This window comes from Physeter macrocephalus, chromosome 11 (genome assembly GCF_002837175.3).
Source record: "Physeter macrocephalus isolate SW-GA chromosome 11, ASM283717v5, whole genome shotgun sequence".
Taxonomy (NCBI): Eukaryota; Metazoa; Chordata; class Mammalia; order Artiodactyla; family Physeteridae; genus Physeter; species Physeter macrocephalus.
Genome location: NC_041224.1, coordinates 2,752,230 through 2,770,103, shown reverse-complemented (window position 1 = coordinate 2,770,103; position 17,874 = coordinate 2,752,230). Strand labels below are relative to the sequence as shown.

Genomic DNA, 17,874 nt, shown 5'->3' with positions numbered 1-17,874 from the left:
TAATTGCGGTGGTCTGGGAGACACAGGCTGTCTCCTGTGGAAGGGCCGTGGCTATCACTTAGAAATGGCATCTCTCCAGAGGTGCAGCAGTGTCAAACACAAAGCCGAACGTGCTTCCAGAGCCACATGGGAGGAGAAAGGGTTACTCTAACCTAGGCCATGGGTGCTGTGTTTCCCTTGGAGGGTTTTACTTCTCTGGGTTTCCCATACTTATCAGCTGCAACCCTCTGGGGTGTGGTTCTCCAAGGATTTTGCCCCCAATATTCTTGAAGGCCTTTCTGTGCACTCACTAGTCCATTCCAAAGGAATTACACTAGGAGAATCTTCTGATTTAAAATTTGTATTTTTTATCTGAATAATAATATGTTCATCAAATAGTTATTATGGTTGCCTTTGAGGAGTTAAGACTTTAAAGTTTAATACAAAAGTAGCATAAAAGCAAGTATATGTACATGTATGTATGTATGTATTCATACGTATTTGATTTTATACATTTTTAGACGTAAAATCAAACTCAAGGGGACAGAGCCTTTCATCCCATAATTGGAATCTTGGCCTCCAATAAGAAAATGCATCTTTTTATGACTTACAAACTTGACATTTGAACCTTTTATATTTTGGTAGGAAGTAAGTCAGAACTCCAAGGAGAGTTTTCTGGAGGCGGCCTTGCTCACAGGTCATAGGTCAGAAACCTATCAGACCCCACAGAAGAAGGACAGGGGCTCCTCCCTTCTTTTGCTCCTGCAAATCCCCTTGAAGCTCCCCAGTTGCTGAGAGTAATTCTAAACCTGTGTGTATGGAAGCTGCCAACATCACTAGTAGCATCATAAAGAAGCATGTAGATGCTCTTTCAGGGTATTTCATTCCAAGAATGTGGTTTCTTTCTGTATGTGGCTTCTTTTAAATGTGCAATGCATTACTGCCCAGGTTTGGGAGAGGAAAAAAATAAAGATGGATACATGCAATTAAAATAAAACCAGGGCCATAGGAGACTGTTTATAGAACAGTAAAATGTTTAAAAAAAAAATCAGAGGATCACAGCCCCTCACCCCCAAAGGAGAAACTGTTATTTTTCTTCTATATAATTTATACAGTTACAAAGCTGCATGCACCCTGGTGACAGGTCTCCATAGGCGGAGGCAGGCTGTAGTGTCAGTGCCGAGGGCTGTGGACAGTCTTCTGACACGCTCACCTGCCGGAGACAGCTCTACTTCTCTCCCTGCACTTGGTGAAGGGAATCATTCTCAGCTGAGAAGGATTGAACTGAGATCCTGAGAACGCACTGCTCAGGGTGTGAAGCAGAGTCCACTGGCTAGAAGTGTGGGTCATATTTAACAAACCAGATGAAAACTAGCTGCCACTATCTGGACTCCCATCCCACCCCCCTCATGCTTTGATCAATTTAACCCTGAGGTGTCAGTAAGAAACGAGAAGGAGAGATTAACCAGTAGCAACAAAAAGTCAAAGATGATGCCCTAGTTTATGGCTGCAGCATCACAGGGTCTGTTTGTTTCCCCAAGTGCCTTTCAAAATTCAGGAGGCCGAGCCAATCAGAGCCTGTTCTTTGGGACGATGTTTATTTCCATCATTAGCCAAGTGAGTGGGGGTTATTTTTGCAGGGGCTTATAAAGGCCACCGAAGCTTGTTTGGTATTTTCTAGCAATTTCTTAAAGCATCTGGATAAGCTTCCCTTCTTCCTCTTACTGCTCCCCACCCCACAGTTTCCAGAACTCTATCCCTACTTCCTCTCTCAAGAGTAAATCATTACTTACTCTCAGGAAAGACAGGGTGTCTGACCTTAGGGACCATGGGCGTGTCACGTGGAGGCATGTCAAGCTGCCCCTATGGCTCACCTCGTCTCCCTATCTCCAGGATGGAGCCCAGAGCTGGGGTCATCACACAGGAGCTTTAGAAAACTTACGTGAAGCTCTGATCAGAGGAGATATTTGGAGACACTCAGAAAATTCCATCTTGAACCCTCATGTGGTCCTCTGTTAAGAATGTTTTCCCTTAAATTTTGAGAGATGAGTCATAGATAGCAAAAGTGAGAGCTGGAAAAAGTGATCCTCCCTGGAGACCTGGCAGTGAAAGTTCTGCCTTCAAAGCAAGTTCTTCATGGAAAATGTCCTTTCTCAAGTAGTACCGAATATACTAATTATGCAAGAAAACTTTGGATTGGCCATTGCTACCCAAATGTGTCAGCCTGCCATTCTGTGACTTTTGGAAATGCCATTTGCACAGTCTGTTTTTCTCCTAGGGCTTACTGACACACACAACAGCAACTCCGAGTCCTTCCCAACTACAACATGTTAAATATCAGTTAAACTTAGTGTTGTCTTGACCACAGTCCTAAGAGTCTGGCCCTACGTTGTCAAACAGGAATGCAAACTTGGCCCACTGTCCCCTGTCTTTTTCTTCTATCCCAACTAAGTGCAGACCATTACACAGAGCAGGAGGCATCCAGCAAAAGCAAGAACATTCCCACACATGTATGCATTGTTTTAAGTGAGCTGCGTAAGAATATATTTAAGGCACCTCAAGAGTCTGAATCCTGGAAGATTTGCTATTAAGGGTATCTTCTGCATAACCATTCTTTAAATTTTGATGACCCAGGTGTAACGTGTGCAATTCCTTTCTATTGACAAAGCATTTGGTTAACTGGTCTTTGACTGGGTGATACCTTTTACAGCATTAGGGCAGTGTAATTCCTTAGAACATTATGTGGTGCTTGATTTTACTCTGGGGGAAAACACCCCTTTCATTTTCTTAGAGACATTTAATTAATAAATGAACCCAGATATTTAGATTTTTTTTATTCTCTAGAAATGGGCTTTTCAAATCTGCAGGGGCTAGAGAGGAAAAAGATGATATAGAGGTGGGTTAACCTGTCTTCTGGACATCTCAAACTCGATATGGTCCAAACTGGACCTTCCACCCCCAAACCTGTTGTTCCTTCTGTGGTCCTTCTCCGTGACTGACTCTACAGCAGGTCTGAAATGTCTCCTTGGTTACCAAAATCCCACTATCTCCAAATTTAAAAGCTCTCTGTCCCATCTCCTCTGCCATGGCTTTAATTCAGTTCCTTCCCATCTCCTTCCCTGTCGGTCTCCTCGCTTCTCCAGCTCATATTCCCCCCTCCACATTGCAGCTGGGATCATCTCCCTGAAATGCCAACTTGAGAGTATAGCTTACAGGCTCAAAATCTCTCAGAGGCTTTTCATTGCCCATAAGAAAAGACCTTCGTTACTAGAATGACACAGAAAGCCCTTTGTGAGCTAGTTGTCTCCTCCTCTGTTTCACCTCTTGCTATTGTCCGCCCTTAGCCCTTTGTTTCAGAAATACTTAACCAATTGTAGTTTCCCAAATCTTTCCTTTTGCTTCTTGCTTCTATGCCTTGGAATGCTCAGGATGTTTCTCCATTTTTGTGTTGAATAAACTCCTACTTATCCTTCAATACCCTACTCAGGCATCCCTGTCTCTTTAAGCCTTTTTCTGTATGTTGAATCTTCTTGTTTTATTGTGTGTATTATTCTGTATTGTAAATAAATGCTGGTTCATATATGTACTTCTTTCTTTATTTGAAAATCACCTGGCATGGATTATAGTCGTTGAATTGAATATGGTGAAGAATTTTAATGAAATTGCTACTGCAGAAAAAATACCTGAGGGCTTCCCTGGTGGCGCAGTGGTTGGGAGTCCGCCTGCCGATGCAGGGGAAACGGGTTCGAGTCCTGGTCTGGGAAGATCCCACAGGCCGCGGAGCAACTGGACCCGTGAGCCACAACTACTGAACCTGCGCGTCTAGAGCCTGCGCTCCGCAACAAGAGAGGCCGCGATAGTGAGAGGCCCGCGCACCTCAATGAAGAGTGGCCCCCGCTTGCCACAACTAGAGAAAGCCCTCCCACAGGAACGAAGACCCAACACAGCCATAAATAAATAAACAAATAAATTTTAAAAAAGAAAAACTACCTGAGAACTTAATCCTCGATCATGTTGCCTAGAAGGTGACATTATTGGACTTGGAAGCCAGACACATAGACTCAAGCTTAAGGGTCTATTACATCTCAGACCGTACCAAGTAATATACTGAGTGTGAGTGAGTTTACCGAAATATTTGTAAATAGCTGCCTACCAGGTACTCATAATTTCACCGGTAATACAAAGCTAACACTTCATGGGTAATAATTAATATGCTAACTACTTAATGACTTTCCTTTTATTTTTAATGAAACTCAACCTTTGTACGTAGACATGTGGCTTATTAGCACACCTTCATGTAGTACCTTTTACTATCGTTTGCATCCATTACTTTACCTCTAGTCTTTCAAACAGTTACACTGGCTATTTCTCACTTTTGGTTTTTTGTAAGTTCAACATGTCTATGCCTTTATTGTGTTAAAGTATTTCCTCACTCCCTACCTGTGGACTTTCATTAGAGTCACAATTTTACAGTTGGATGGGATTGTTAAAACATCATCAGATTCTTTTCTTTTTAAAGTAACAGAGCAAAGCGAGAAGCAGGGAAGTATTTCGTGTGACCTTGTGTAGCTGGCTGGCAGCTGAGCCAAGATCAGCTGTCTTGAGACTTCCTTCCAAGCCTGCTGCCCTCTTCCAGTGCCCAGGTGGTCTCCTTCCATTGGCTTCTTCACTGATCTCTTCCTCCCTTCCAAGCTCTTTCAGAGAAGTCAGTTCACTTCACCAGATAGTACCTGTTCTTCCTGCCTCCTTTCTGCTTCTGGTTATTAGGGGGAAAAAAAGTTGGTCCTGATGGCATTTTCTAGATTTCATCTTTCATATTACTTCTATAAAAGTCAAAATGCTACTTTTACTGTAAAATGCCTGTGACTTGGGTAAGGTTTTTGATTTCCCTTATTTGATTGTATGGTTTTCCTGTATTCCTACTGGGTATATTTTATGTTTATTTAGACCATCTATTTTTTGTGTGTGTGGTTAAAATATGTGATCCTTTTCATTTTTCCTTCCTTCAGATTTTCCTTAATATAAAACAATCCTAGATTTTGGTTAGCACGTACCATTTCCTTATAAAATATTATGGGATATCAATATTCTTCAGTTAAAAGAAGAACTCCTTTCATAAAATTCTTGAATCTCAAGGTCAGAAGACTTATGCTCCGAGCTAATTTCCAATGCTTCCATTCCCTTTAAACACCCTCCCTCTGTGTTCAGCCTTTGCTTGAAGATGTCCAAAGATAGGGAGCTCAGTATTTCTATGAAATTCCAACTGCCTCTGGACACACTACCTTTTAAAATCTTCTTTTCAATCCAGCTGAATCAGTCTCTCTCAGTAATATAATTCTGGGTTCAGAGCCATAAAAAACAACTCTAGCTCTGCTTCAGCCAACTGATCGTGTATTTGAAAGTGGCTTTCATTTCCTCCGTGCCTGTTCTTCCTCAGGCTAAAACAGTCCCATTTCCTCCAAACCACTGTCCAATAATTTGGTTTTAAGTTCCCTCATCATCCTAACTGCCAATTAAAGGCCCAGAACTTATACATATATCTATTCTTTTTCAGATTCTTTTCCCATATAGGTTATTACAGAGTACTGAGTACTGTTCCCTGTGCTGTACAGTAGGTCCTTGTTAATTATCTATTTTATATACAGTAGTGTGTATATGTACCTGTATAGCTGAATCACTTTGCTGTACACCTGAAACTAGCACAACATTGTAAATCAACTATACGCCAATAAAAAAAAAAAGGCCCAGAACTGACTGCAGTTCCCCAGGTGTATGCTGACCAGAGAGGCCCAGCTCTCCCCTTATTCCTCATCTGTGCAGTCATGCTTTTTATGCGGGGCAACTTCCTGCCACCTCACATGGAGTAGTTTGTTATGGGGTGAATTGCGTCCTCTGCAAAAGACAGATTGAAGTCCTAACCCCTAGTAGCTCAGAAGGTGGCCTTGTTTGGAGACAGGGTTTTACAGAGGTAACTAAATACAATGAGGTCTTTAGGGTGGGCCCTAGTCCAACGTGACTGGTGTCCTTATGAAACGGGGAAATTAGGACACAGACACGCACAGGGGGAAGATGCTGTGAAGGTGCAGGGAGGAGACGGCTACGTGACTGGAACGATGCATCAACAAGCCGAGCAACACCAAAGATTTTTGGCAAATGTCAGAAGCCAGGAGAGGCAAGGAAGAATTCTCCCTTAGAGCCATAGAGAGACCATGGCCCTGCCAACACCTTGATTTCCGGCTTCTGGCGTCCGGAACTTTGAGACAACAAATTTCTCTCGTTCTGAGTCACTCAGTTCTTGGTACATTGTTGTGGCAGCCCTGGGAAGATGATACACTGTTCTTTCACCAAAGCTCCCTGCTTTTTATTCCTCATTCTGTAATCTTTCTTTCCCTTCTCTCGAATAATATCGGGGTCTTTCCAATCCATGTAAAAAGCTCTTTATTTATTTTGAGTTTCATTTTTGTTTGATTTGGCTCATTACTTAAGCCAGTTGAGATCTTTTATGTCCTGTTTCCATCACGTGGGTATTTGTTATCTGTTTCAACTTAGAACCTCCTAGAGTTGCTGGGAGTCCTTATTCAAAACACTGGTGAAAGCATTGAATGAGATATTTGCAATAGACACTCTTGAAATTCCCTTTAGGTTGACACTGACTTTTGTTTTTGTTTTTTTTTGCGGTTCGCGGGCCTCTCACCGCTGTGGCCTCTCCCGTCGCGGAGCACAGGGTCCGGCCGCGCCGGCTCCGCGGCCATGGCTCACGGCCCGCGCCGCTCCGCGGCATGTGGGATCCTCCCAGACCGGGGCGCGAACCCGGTTCCCCTGCATCGGCAGGCGGACTCTCAACCACTGCGCCACCACGGAAGCCCGACACTGACTTTCTTTACTGCTGTTGTTCAACCTGTTTTAAATGCACCTAACTTCCTTGATCCAATTTATAATTCTCTGTTTTGAATACAAGACAAAATACTATGAAAGACATTGTCTAACATCTTGCTGCAATCAAGATATGCTGTTTTATATCCTTCTTCTTTGCCAGTTTAGTAGCTCTACCAACAATTAGTTTAATCTGGGATGATTTATTTCTTATTATCCCTACTTTCTTTTCATTTTGAACTTGATTTTCTAAGTCAACTCAAACCAAGCTTTTAATAATTCAGTCAAGAATCTTGCCCCAAACACCTATCAAATCTTTTGGTTTATGCTTTATGGAATCTGTCTCTTCTCTTTGGAAATGGGAACCACAATTCTCTTCTGTGTTTTCTGGCTATTCAAGGATTCAATTCAGAGAACTCATTTGCATCCTCCAAGCCTTTCCTCCGCCCCCTCCAAATATTCATATGTATTTTGTCCAGATCATGAGACTTAAGTTCTTATAATTTCTACACTTATCTTGGTCTTAATTCACTCTTATCATTATTTCTTCTGACCTTTTCAGGCTGAAGATTGTTTTTGACAGAGAAGATGGAAGACATGAGTTTAAAGTCCTATACCTATATGGTGCATACAATGCATATATAAACATCTGATAATAATTACATCTTAATGTTCTTACATTTGTGAAATAATAAAAGCATTTTGATACATACTCCATTCTGTAGGTGGGCAGATACCATTATCACATATGTTCTCTTAAGTTTTTACTTGATGCAAGGATCAGTCACTGAATATTTTCTTTTAAGCATCCTTTTCTCAAGGTTGACTACAATTTCTCTTGCCAAGAAATAAAGATTTGTTTCTACTTGATAAAGTTTCAGAATGTCCTGGAACAGCCTGGTACATTTTAAGTAGATAATTTTAGAAGAGGGCAGAATGTAGGTCAATACTAAATTATGTTATATGCATTGTCATATACATTGTTTGTGAGACTGCGTACCACACTAGAGAAAGCAAATTCTGTATATAATATGGCAAGATACCCAGGGCTTCACTGTTTAAGGAGCATCACATAAAACTTGAGTTGACAGGAAATCAAGTTCAAAATACATGCTTTGTCATCGGTAAGGCATCTGTAAGAGGCATTGGGCCCAGGAGTAGACTGTCCTTGTCATATTTTGGAAATTATTAGCCAAATCTGCCTGTTACTTAAAGTAGGACGTGACAGCCAGATGATTAAAACCCGACACTAGGCCCTCCACACTGGATCTGCATCTGCGCAAGCCAGAAATAGCACAGAGAGAGAATGGGAAGATGCAGTTCTCAGACACTCTTCAGGCAAATGGTTGGAGTCAGTGCCGGGGAACCCAGAGCAAGTCATGCTTCAATTCAACGAATATTTATTAGGTAGCCGCTTCGTGCCAGACACTGTGATAAGTGGGGACAGTCCAGGTAGGCAATGCGTAACGCGGACACTTGGCTGGTGTTTAGCATCAGATCTTTACTCCCTAAGAAGCAGTCTTGGAAAGAACCATGCAGGACCACAGGCCTTTCAGGGGAGCCAGGATCCCAGGAAGGTATCAGAGTGAATAGGGAAGTGATCACATGGGGAGAGCTCAGGGGCAGGGTGTTATCAGATGACCACTCTGTTAGGTAAGTAGGGGTGTGACTTACACAGCATAGCAGGCATTTAGGGGTCACCCTTTTGTCACCATAGCCTCAGTTCAACCGTGACTAGAGTGCTTGGCAGAGCACCTATATTTTAATTCTGGCCAGATTGGATGAAGGTGTCCGGTGGTGGAAGGGACAAGATGATGAGGGAGGCTAAGGTTGTTTCTGAATCCCTTAAACTAGGAACTAGGAACCTGAGCCTGTTGGTGTTTTTTAAGTCGCCAATGATTGTCTGCATTATTTTTCTTGCATCTGTTAGCATCAAGTTGTGGATGAGATGGCTCAAAACTACCCATTAGAGTTGTAGATGCCATAGATCCTTCCAGGGAGACTCTAAAACCAAAAGAAGTATCATTTGTCTCTCAGAAAATTCTGGAAGATGTTAACCTTGGGAAATGCAGGCACCCTGCTCCTGTGATTATAGTTATTCTTAGACCCTTTTCCTATTAACCAGGACCCCTTCTGGCCTGGACAAGTCTTTCAATATTGATATAACTTCTGATTGCTTTAAAATTTCTTTTATTGTCACAAACTTGACTAAAGGACATTAAAAAAAATCACTCACTGAACTGTCTCTTTATGCAGCTGGTCTGTCATTTGAATAACTAACACCATTTTCCTCTCAAGAATGATCTGAGAACATATTTGATAGGCAGAAATACATTTTCTCCAGTACTTGAGATTGCTTTCATAGCTATCAGACATTTCTCAAAGATCTGGTGAGCTAGATTTATTTTTGAACATCTTGGTAATGATAGCAAATTGTGCCATTTTTCTTATCATTTTCACCAACAGACTTCTTGATTAATCTGATGTTCCTGTCAGAAACAGACTTCACATCCTCTTAAGAATGAAAACTTTCTGGACACTTTATTGACTGCCTTATATGATTTTTCTCTAGTTAATACACAATTGACATGCTTTTAACACCTTCTGAAGCAAAGGAAAGATTGGGAAACAGTCCACAGCATTAATTTGTACTCTAAATGCGTGTTGGGTGTTTATCCTTTGATAAGGAGGAACACTCTTTCAAACAACATGAAGGATAACATAATCACGGGTTCTAAACAAAAGCTCTGAAAGTTCTACTGCCCTCCCTTATTTTCTCCCTCCCTTCTTCTTCTTCCTTCCTTTTCTCTCTTCTATGCTTCCGCAACTATTTATCGAGGGCCACCTCTGACTGTTGGTCACTATGCCCTGGCCTCACCGGGCTTATGCTTAAGTGGCAGAGGCAGTTGCTAAGCAACTAATTATGAAAGTTAATTTATAAGCAATTCTGGCTCTTGCTTGTTACCAACTGGGTTTTTCTCACTGATGATCTGAAGTTCCTCGCTCTGTGACCTTTGCTGGTACCTGTCTAACAAATCCCCCAGCTGTTGATGGAGGAAGTCACAAACCACAGTGACTGGGCCTCCTCAAATTCACAGAGCCTTTGCCATCACCTGGGACCCTCAGGGCTCATAACTCTGTATTGTGTCTCCTCAATGTATTTCCAAGGCAGTTCTTCCTAAACATTTCCCACTCTGTTCAATCATCAAACCTCCACTCTGCACAATCTCCCACCCTCTTGTCTCCTGAGAGGTCAAGGCCAGCAAAATTTTTCAGCTCAGAATTTCTGTATCCAGCTCAAGATTTATGTTCCGAAAATCTGTTGATTCTTCTGTTAAAAAGTCTCTTTTCTCCTTCTCTTAGAATAAGTCTCACTTTTCCTTTCTGAGGACTTACTCTCTCTAGCCCATGTCCTCTGATCTTCTTTGGACATTTGTTCCATAAGCCATGTTCTCTCTCCCCCCACCCCCCAACTCTGATTTTTATCATCCTTTAACTGGTTTTTCTTCACAACCTCTACAGGGGCTCAAATCTCCTTCACACTTAAAAACAAGAGGCAAAATCAAACAACAGCAACATCAACAACCACTAACACAAAAACAAAAAGCCCTGCTAACTTCTTATGCTACTTACTAACTGATCTCACTGTTTCCTTTCAGAATATTTCAGCCTGCATTATTTGCCTCTCATTCCTTACCACTCACTTTTTGACCTCCTCCCTGACCTCATAATTAGCACTTGTTTTCTTTTGAAGGTGACGTTGAGTGACTACCCATTGACCCATTCACTTATTTAAGAAACAATTACTTGGTTACTTTTATATATCAGGCATTATGGGAGGTTTGGGGTAGGCTCCAATCCATGCCTCTGGAGAAGAATTGCTCTGCAGGGTAACTATTAGAACAGATGTAGGATGTGCAGGATACGGTGACCCCCAACCACCATAGCCTTTTCATTCATTTCTACAGGAACAGATGGTTTTGAATACTTTGTTCTTATAGATTCCATGGCATTGCACTATCTAGATTTGTTCTTACCTGTTGGAGGCTCTCCTCCTCCTCTGCCTCCTTCATTTGTGGTTGGACATCTCTACTACTTTTTGCCCCTTCTATGTAGACACAGCCTCCACTTCTGTATGTGATCCTTTTGCTACATTGCCAGCCATGGCTCTGTTAACTGCAGCAGAAAGATGAAGACGGTGAAAAGTTGAGACCTTGAATTACGAATCCTCCCTGAGCGCCAGGCTCAGAGGGAAAGATCCAGCAGGAAACCATGGGGAAAAGTCCAGCGTGGTATACAGAGAGAGGGCAGGGGCTCGGTCAATACACAGCATCAAGAGATGTAGGACATATAGGACATGAAGATCTTGAGAATTAAGGCCCGTGTCAGCTCTCCTGACTTATCTCGGTCGCCTCCATGCTGTATTCTCTACACTATCTCCAGGTTTGTCTTGGGGAAGCATAGAGCCAATCATGTCACTGTCTTTTAAAAACACCTTCAGTAACTCCGAGCATTCAAGACTCCTTATGATTTGGTGTTTTAAGCCTCCTTTTTGCATTCTTCCTACTTGGGACTGTATGCTTTAACCAAACTGTCCTACTCGCTAGTTCCTGAACACTCTCCATGGTGTTTTCCTCTTTGTCTTTGCTTTTCCAATGGCTCTTCCCGCTATGACCTCCCTCTCTTCATCTCTATCCCTAATCATTTTATCCTTTACAGTTAGCCAAATGAAGGTTCCTCCAACATGTTCCTGATCATATCACCCAGAGGAGATTGCATCATTTTCCAAATTACTGATGCTAATTTTTAATATTCCTTTTGACATTTGCTACAGTAAAGAACACAATAAGATATCTGTGTGTTCATCTCTCTTATTAGGCTGAGTTCTCCTTGAAGGAAGAAGCCACGTAATAAACATCTTTGTATGAATTTTCAGTTCCCAAGACAGTGTTTTGCACATTGAAAATGCTCAATAAATGTATATTGAGCGATCCCTTAAATTGTGCTTCAAAGGAAAGTTGTCATTATTAGTTTGTTCTTTGATTCGTATAAATTCGTATTCCTTTCTGGAAATAAATTATCCAGAAATCCGTGTTCTGAATTTATATTAAGTGTACGATCCACTGAACGATAAGCTTCTCTGGGAAACATTAAACTGAGAATGCTATGTTCCGTCTTTTCAATCAAATATGAATTTCTCATTCAAAAGAAAAAAGCATACTTTTAGAAGGTTGAACAGGATGGCACTTTTGATGTGGATCTTTTTTTTTTTTTTTTTTTGCGGTACGCGGGCCTCTCACTGTTGTGGCCTCTCCCGTTGCGGAGCACAGGCTCCAGACGCGCAGGCTCAGCGGCCAAGGCTCACAGGCCCAGCCGCTCCGCGGCACGTGGGATCCTCCCAGACCGGGGCGCGAACCCGTGTCCCCCGCATCGGCAGGCGGACTCTCAACCACTGTGCCACCAGGGAAGCCCAGGATGACACTTTTGAAAAAGCTTTCCAACTGCATCCAGTTTAGATTAATTCAAGGAAATTATCTGACTCTGAGCCCACACTTTTTTCACATAGTGTCAATTGGAACATTTTCATTCACTTCTAGCTTTTCTCTCTCCAGTCCTATGATCTCTAAAAACCAGTCTTAGAGGAGGAGTTTCATCCAGATCAAGGCTCTCGAGATGAACAGTGGAGCAGAGGGCAGTGTGTACAGTTAGTGGTACATCCATCATCTTGGAGGAGGAGTCACTCAGTAATGGGGTCCTGGGTAAGGACCACTTGTAACTGATGAGGGTGGAGGAGGAGATAAACAGTCACCAAAAATATTAGATTTCTTGATTCAGGGATGTCTAGCTGACCAGCAAGACCAAGTTATCATTGCTGGACTTTCCAAAGGTAAGCGCTAGAGACACAGTGGAAAGCCAAGGTAAGTAGTTCTTGGCTAGTCATCCACTAAAAATGAGCGTCTACCATGCTCCTGTCTTTAACTGGCATTCAACAGACATAGACAACTACTGAACTAAAAACAAGAGGATTCTCAAGTCACTGCAGGTACTTGTACAGTCTCCAGCCTTAAAGTGAATGAAAATGTCCCCTGCTGTCCTGTCCATCTTAAAAGCCTTGATCTGACTAAATGCTCTCCTCGCAAATTAGTTTCTAGAAGTCACAGGACTCCCAAATGCCATTCACTTCCCAAAGTTTGGGCCCTTATGCCCTCCTTAACGTATACTCTCTGCTCTCTCTATATTAGCATCATCTCTGTCAATGGGGTCCTCGCCACAGCTTTGGGCTGCCTTCCTCCTTTTTGGCTATTACACTGGAAACTTCAACCAGAGAAGTTCAATTCCTCTTTGGGAAATGTACAATGTATAATATCAACAGGCTTCTCCGATTACAAATGTACACTGTTGTGCTTCCATGTTGTTCAAATTCACTATCAAAAATCCAAACCAGCTATTTCAAAACTTCAGTTCGATCAACTCTCAACCTAGGGTACCTAATATTTCATAAATAAAAATATAATCTATTGCAAATTCGCAAACATTTATTTATTATTTATTATTTAGTTATTATTTATTATTTATTATATTATTATTAATTAAATTATTATTATAATTTATTATTTAGTTATTATTTCTTGGCTTGCTAAACTGTACCAGGCATCTCCTTCTTACTTTAACTTCACCTTCCATTTATACCATTTAAAACTACCTGTTTCCTAAAAGTTCCAAGCAGGGAGGTGTATTTTCTATTCCTGAATATTAATTTGCACCAATGTTCTGTTCTTTTACACACACACACACACACACACACACACACACACACACACACTCACCCTTCATACATCTCCAGCCCTAGTAAGCTTCACTCACTCTCACTTTCCTATCATCACGATGCCTACAGCTTCTAAGCTAAAAAGCTGAACATGTTATTTGATAAATGCCTTGTTATTTCCAGCATAGGAGATAAATTTTAGATCTAAAATGGAGGAATTTCTAGTCCTTTTATGGTATAGCCACAGCCCATCAGGATATCTGAAATTTAGCTAAGTCTGGAAAGCCTGACATATGAAATAATCACACTCATAGACTTCCCTTTTTGCTATAATATATGATTTGGCTCTTGACGATATTGTTTAATGATCTTCTATTGTCTAAAAATTTGCTCTTTGGGAATGTGGAGGTCATGCTATATATTCCTTTTCATTTCTTTAATTTTTTCCTGGACAACGATGCATAATGCCAGTTACAGTGTATGTCTCCATTATCAAATAAATTATATAAAAAAAGTATATTAAATATGACATGAAATCTTGTTGTTTGCCAAGCATTTGTACAGGACAATAAATGACTCTTTTTCTCACATGTTATCCTTTTAACTTTAAGCATCTTTATTAGTTTCCTATTGCTTCTGTAACAAATTACTACAAACTTAGTGGCTTAAAGCCATACACATTTATTATCTTAGAGTTCTGCGGGTCAGAGTCCCACATGGATCTCACAGAGCTAAAATCAAGGTTTTTGACAGGGATGCATTCATTTCTGGAGGCTCTTGGGGAGAATCTTCTTACTTGCCTTTACCAGATTCTAGGGGTTCCCACCTTCCTCAACTTGTGGGCCCTTCCTCCATCCCAAAGCCAGCAATGTTGCATCTCTCTGACCCTATTCTCTTCTCACATCGCCCTTTTATCATAGCTGGGAGTTTTTCCATTTAAAAACTCATGTGATTATTATTAAGGGCAGTAAGTCAGACAGAGAATGACAAATATCACATGATATCACTTATATGTGGAATCTAAAAAAATGATACGGATGCACTTATTTATAAAACAGAATCAGACTCAGAGACTTTGAAAAAAAACTTATGGTTACCAAAGGGGAAAGGTGCAGGAGGAGGGATAAATTAGGAGTTTGGGATTAGCAGATACACAGTACTGTATATAAAATAGATAATCCACGAAGACCTACTGTATAGCACAGGAAACTCTACTCAATATTCTGTAATAACCTACATGGGGAAAGAATCTGAAAAAGAATGGATATATGTATATGTATAACTGAATCACTTAGCTGCTCACCTGAAACTAACACTACATTGTAAATCAACTATACTCCATTATAAAATAATAATTAAATTAAAAATTTAAAAAACCCTCATGTGATTAGATTAGGCTCACTAGGAAAGTCCAAGATAATCTCCCTGTCTCAGGTTCTAGCCACTTGAATAAATCAACTTCAAATTATTTCGGATGCAAATTGTTCACATCTGCAAAATTCTTTTTGCTGGCTGAAGTAACATATTCACAGATTCCACCATTTTTCAGCCTACCACAGCATCTTCATATCTACCAAATTCTTAGTAATTTCTTTAGAATCAACCATGGTCCTAACAACTTTTTTTTTCACTACTGATTTTCTTTTTAAAAAAAAATTATGTTTTTTTAATTGAGGTACAGTTGACTTATACTATTATATAAGTTTCAGGTCTACAGCATAGAGATTCACAATTTTAAAAGGTTATATTCCATTTATAGTTATTATAAATATTGGCTATATTCCCTGTGTTGTACAATATATCCTTGTAGCTTATTTATTTTATACGTAGTAGTTTGTACTTTTAATCCTTTACGCCTATCTTGCCTCTCCTCATTTCCCTCTCCCTACTGTTAACCACTAGTTTTTTCTCTATACCTGTGAGTTTGTTTCATTTTTGTTATATTCGCTAGTTTTAGTTTTTAGATTCCATACATAAGTGATATACAGTATTTGTCTTTCTCTGTCTGATTCGTTTCACTTTGCATAATGCCATCCAGGTCCATGCATGCTGCTGCAAATAGCAACATTTCATTCTTTTTTATGGCTGAATAGTATTCCATTGTAACTACTAAGTTTCTTAATGGTGTTATCTTCCTCACAACTCTTTGCAAATGTGAACATCAATAATAATCTGTTTAAGAAGCGTGTCATCCCTTTAGGGTTGAGTCTTCAAGTTGGGAACTATCTTAAAAATTTTAACCATGGAGTACAAATTGGCAGTCCAAATATAGAATTTAGCTCTCAGGTTTGTTTTATTTGACCTTCATCATGTTATAAACATGTATAAATTCAAATACCTTCAGGAAAGCACATTCTCTAGTCCCCATCATAGTCCCCACCACCTTCTACTGTCTATACTCAACCTACTTACTGCATTCATGCAGATGAATTGCTGCCTTGTTCCTAAAGACATCTGAGTTTGTGATACCTAACCTAGTCTGTGCACTAAGCTAAGAAGTTATCACTTAATACCTTGAAGTTTGTTAACATAACCTCTGTATTTCTAGTCACAGAGGTCTTATTATCTTACAGAACAGATGATTCCATTTATGAACAATTGAAGATTATTTTTCTACCTATTCATTTTGATTCTATCTGTGTTACATAAAATAAGTCTAATTTTCTGTTTTTCATGGACTTCTTGAATAATTACGGTGATCAAACCTCCTAATTCTTTTCTCTTCCATTATAAACATTCCCTACTCAGTTAACTTTTTCATTTGATATAGTTTCTAAACATTTCAAGTTTTTCAATCTCCTTCTTATAATGTGGTGACCAGAAATAGTGATACTACTCCAGATGTGGTCTGATCAGTGTCAGGTACCATAGACCTACTTTTTTTTTTTTTTGCATACTTTTATTGACACAGGTAAAACCACCTTCACTCTGACAGCTTGTAAAACACTTTAGGCTCATATTATACCTGCATTCAATTAAAACATCCAGGTCTCTTTTGTTCAAGATCTTCTGTTACATGAATGTCTGATACTGTAGTTTCCCTCAGCTCTAGTTTTGGTTGATTCATCAGGCAGCAAACATTTATTGAGCACTGGCTGCATGCATGACACTGTGCTTAGTGCTAGAGGGTACAAAGAAGTATACAACATAGTGGAGGAGTTCATAGCTTCACGAGGGAGAGAGACTGATGCACATTTTTGGTCCAGAGTGAGAAACACAGCAGGAGAGGTATCTGTAAGTCAGACTTCCACCCAATTAAAGAGAAGCAAGTGCCTACTGATGTGCTAAGGACTTTAGGCAGAGGCGGTCAATCATTGAATATTTAGGTTTGGAGCTGAGGAGAGGTCTGGGCTGAAGTTAATGATTGGGAGGATAGTAGATGTGTCACTCTGCATCCACTTATTCATTGTTTCTTCTTTTGCTCTGGGGATGTGAACATTTCCCCCGTGGATACAGCCAAGTTTGGATGGCCTATCACCATGTTCTATTCTCGCCTTCCCTCCCAACAGGGTTGGCACATGTCCCAGCTAAACCAAGATGATGCTAACTCTCTGGAATTTCAGTCTTGACCAAATTGCTGATATGACTGGATGCCAATTCATTCAATGGCTGGGCCCTGACGAGACCGTTTCTTGGTCCTTACAACCCTGGGACTGCAATCCATCTAGATCTCACCATTTTAATTCCAATTCTCCAGTTTTCCTTTCAATTGTGTGAATTACTTCTTATCCTTACCACAAATTCCATTTCATTTTAAGTTGTCAAACCCAGTTTCAGTTGCTTGTATAATTCAGTTGCTGTATAATTCAATAATATATGCAGAGAAATCTCTGGCATTCTTATACACTGATGATGAAAAATCTGAGAGTGAAATTAAGAAAACACTCCCATTTACCACTGCAACAAAAAGAATAAAATATCTAGGAATAAACCTGCCTAAGGAGACAAAAGACCTGTATGCAGAAAATCATAAGACACTGATGAAAGAAATTAAACATGACACAAATAGATGGAGAGATATACTATGTTCTTGGATTGGAAGAATCAACATTGTGAAAATGACTCTACTACCCAAAGCAATCTACAGATTCAATGCAATCCCTATCAAACTACCACTGGCATTTTTCACAGAACTAGAACAAAAAATTTCACAATTTGTATGGAAACACAAAAGACCCCGAATAGCCAAAGCAATCTTGAGAACAAAAAATGGAGCTGGAGGAATCAGGCTCCCTGACTTCAGACTCTACTACAAA

At 40.3% G+C, this 17,874-nt stretch overlaps 2 long non-coding RNA genes across 4 annotated transcripts in view; one reads left to right on the top strand and one right to left on the bottom strand.

Annotated features, from left to right (window-relative positions):
• Nucleotides 1–8,123: 8,123 nt before the first annotated feature.
• Nucleotides 8,124–17,874, top strand: part of LOC114487124 (uncharacterized) — a 96,713-nt gene continuing 86,962 nt past the window's right edge. For all 3 annotated transcript variants that reach the window (XR_003681855.1, XR_003681854.1, XR_008618450.1), the window contains exon 1: nt 8,124–8,304. This is a non-coding gene — a long non-coding RNA (uncharacterized lncRNA). The remainder of the gene's footprint in view (nt 8,305–17,874) is intronic.
• Nucleotides 10,953–17,874, bottom strand: part of LOC114487125 (uncharacterized) — a 155,103-nt gene continuing 148,181 nt past the window's right edge. The window contains exon 4 of the long non-coding RNA XR_008618455.1: nt 10,953–11,028. This is a non-coding gene — a long non-coding RNA (uncharacterized lncRNA). The remainder of the gene's footprint in view (nt 11,029–17,874) is intronic.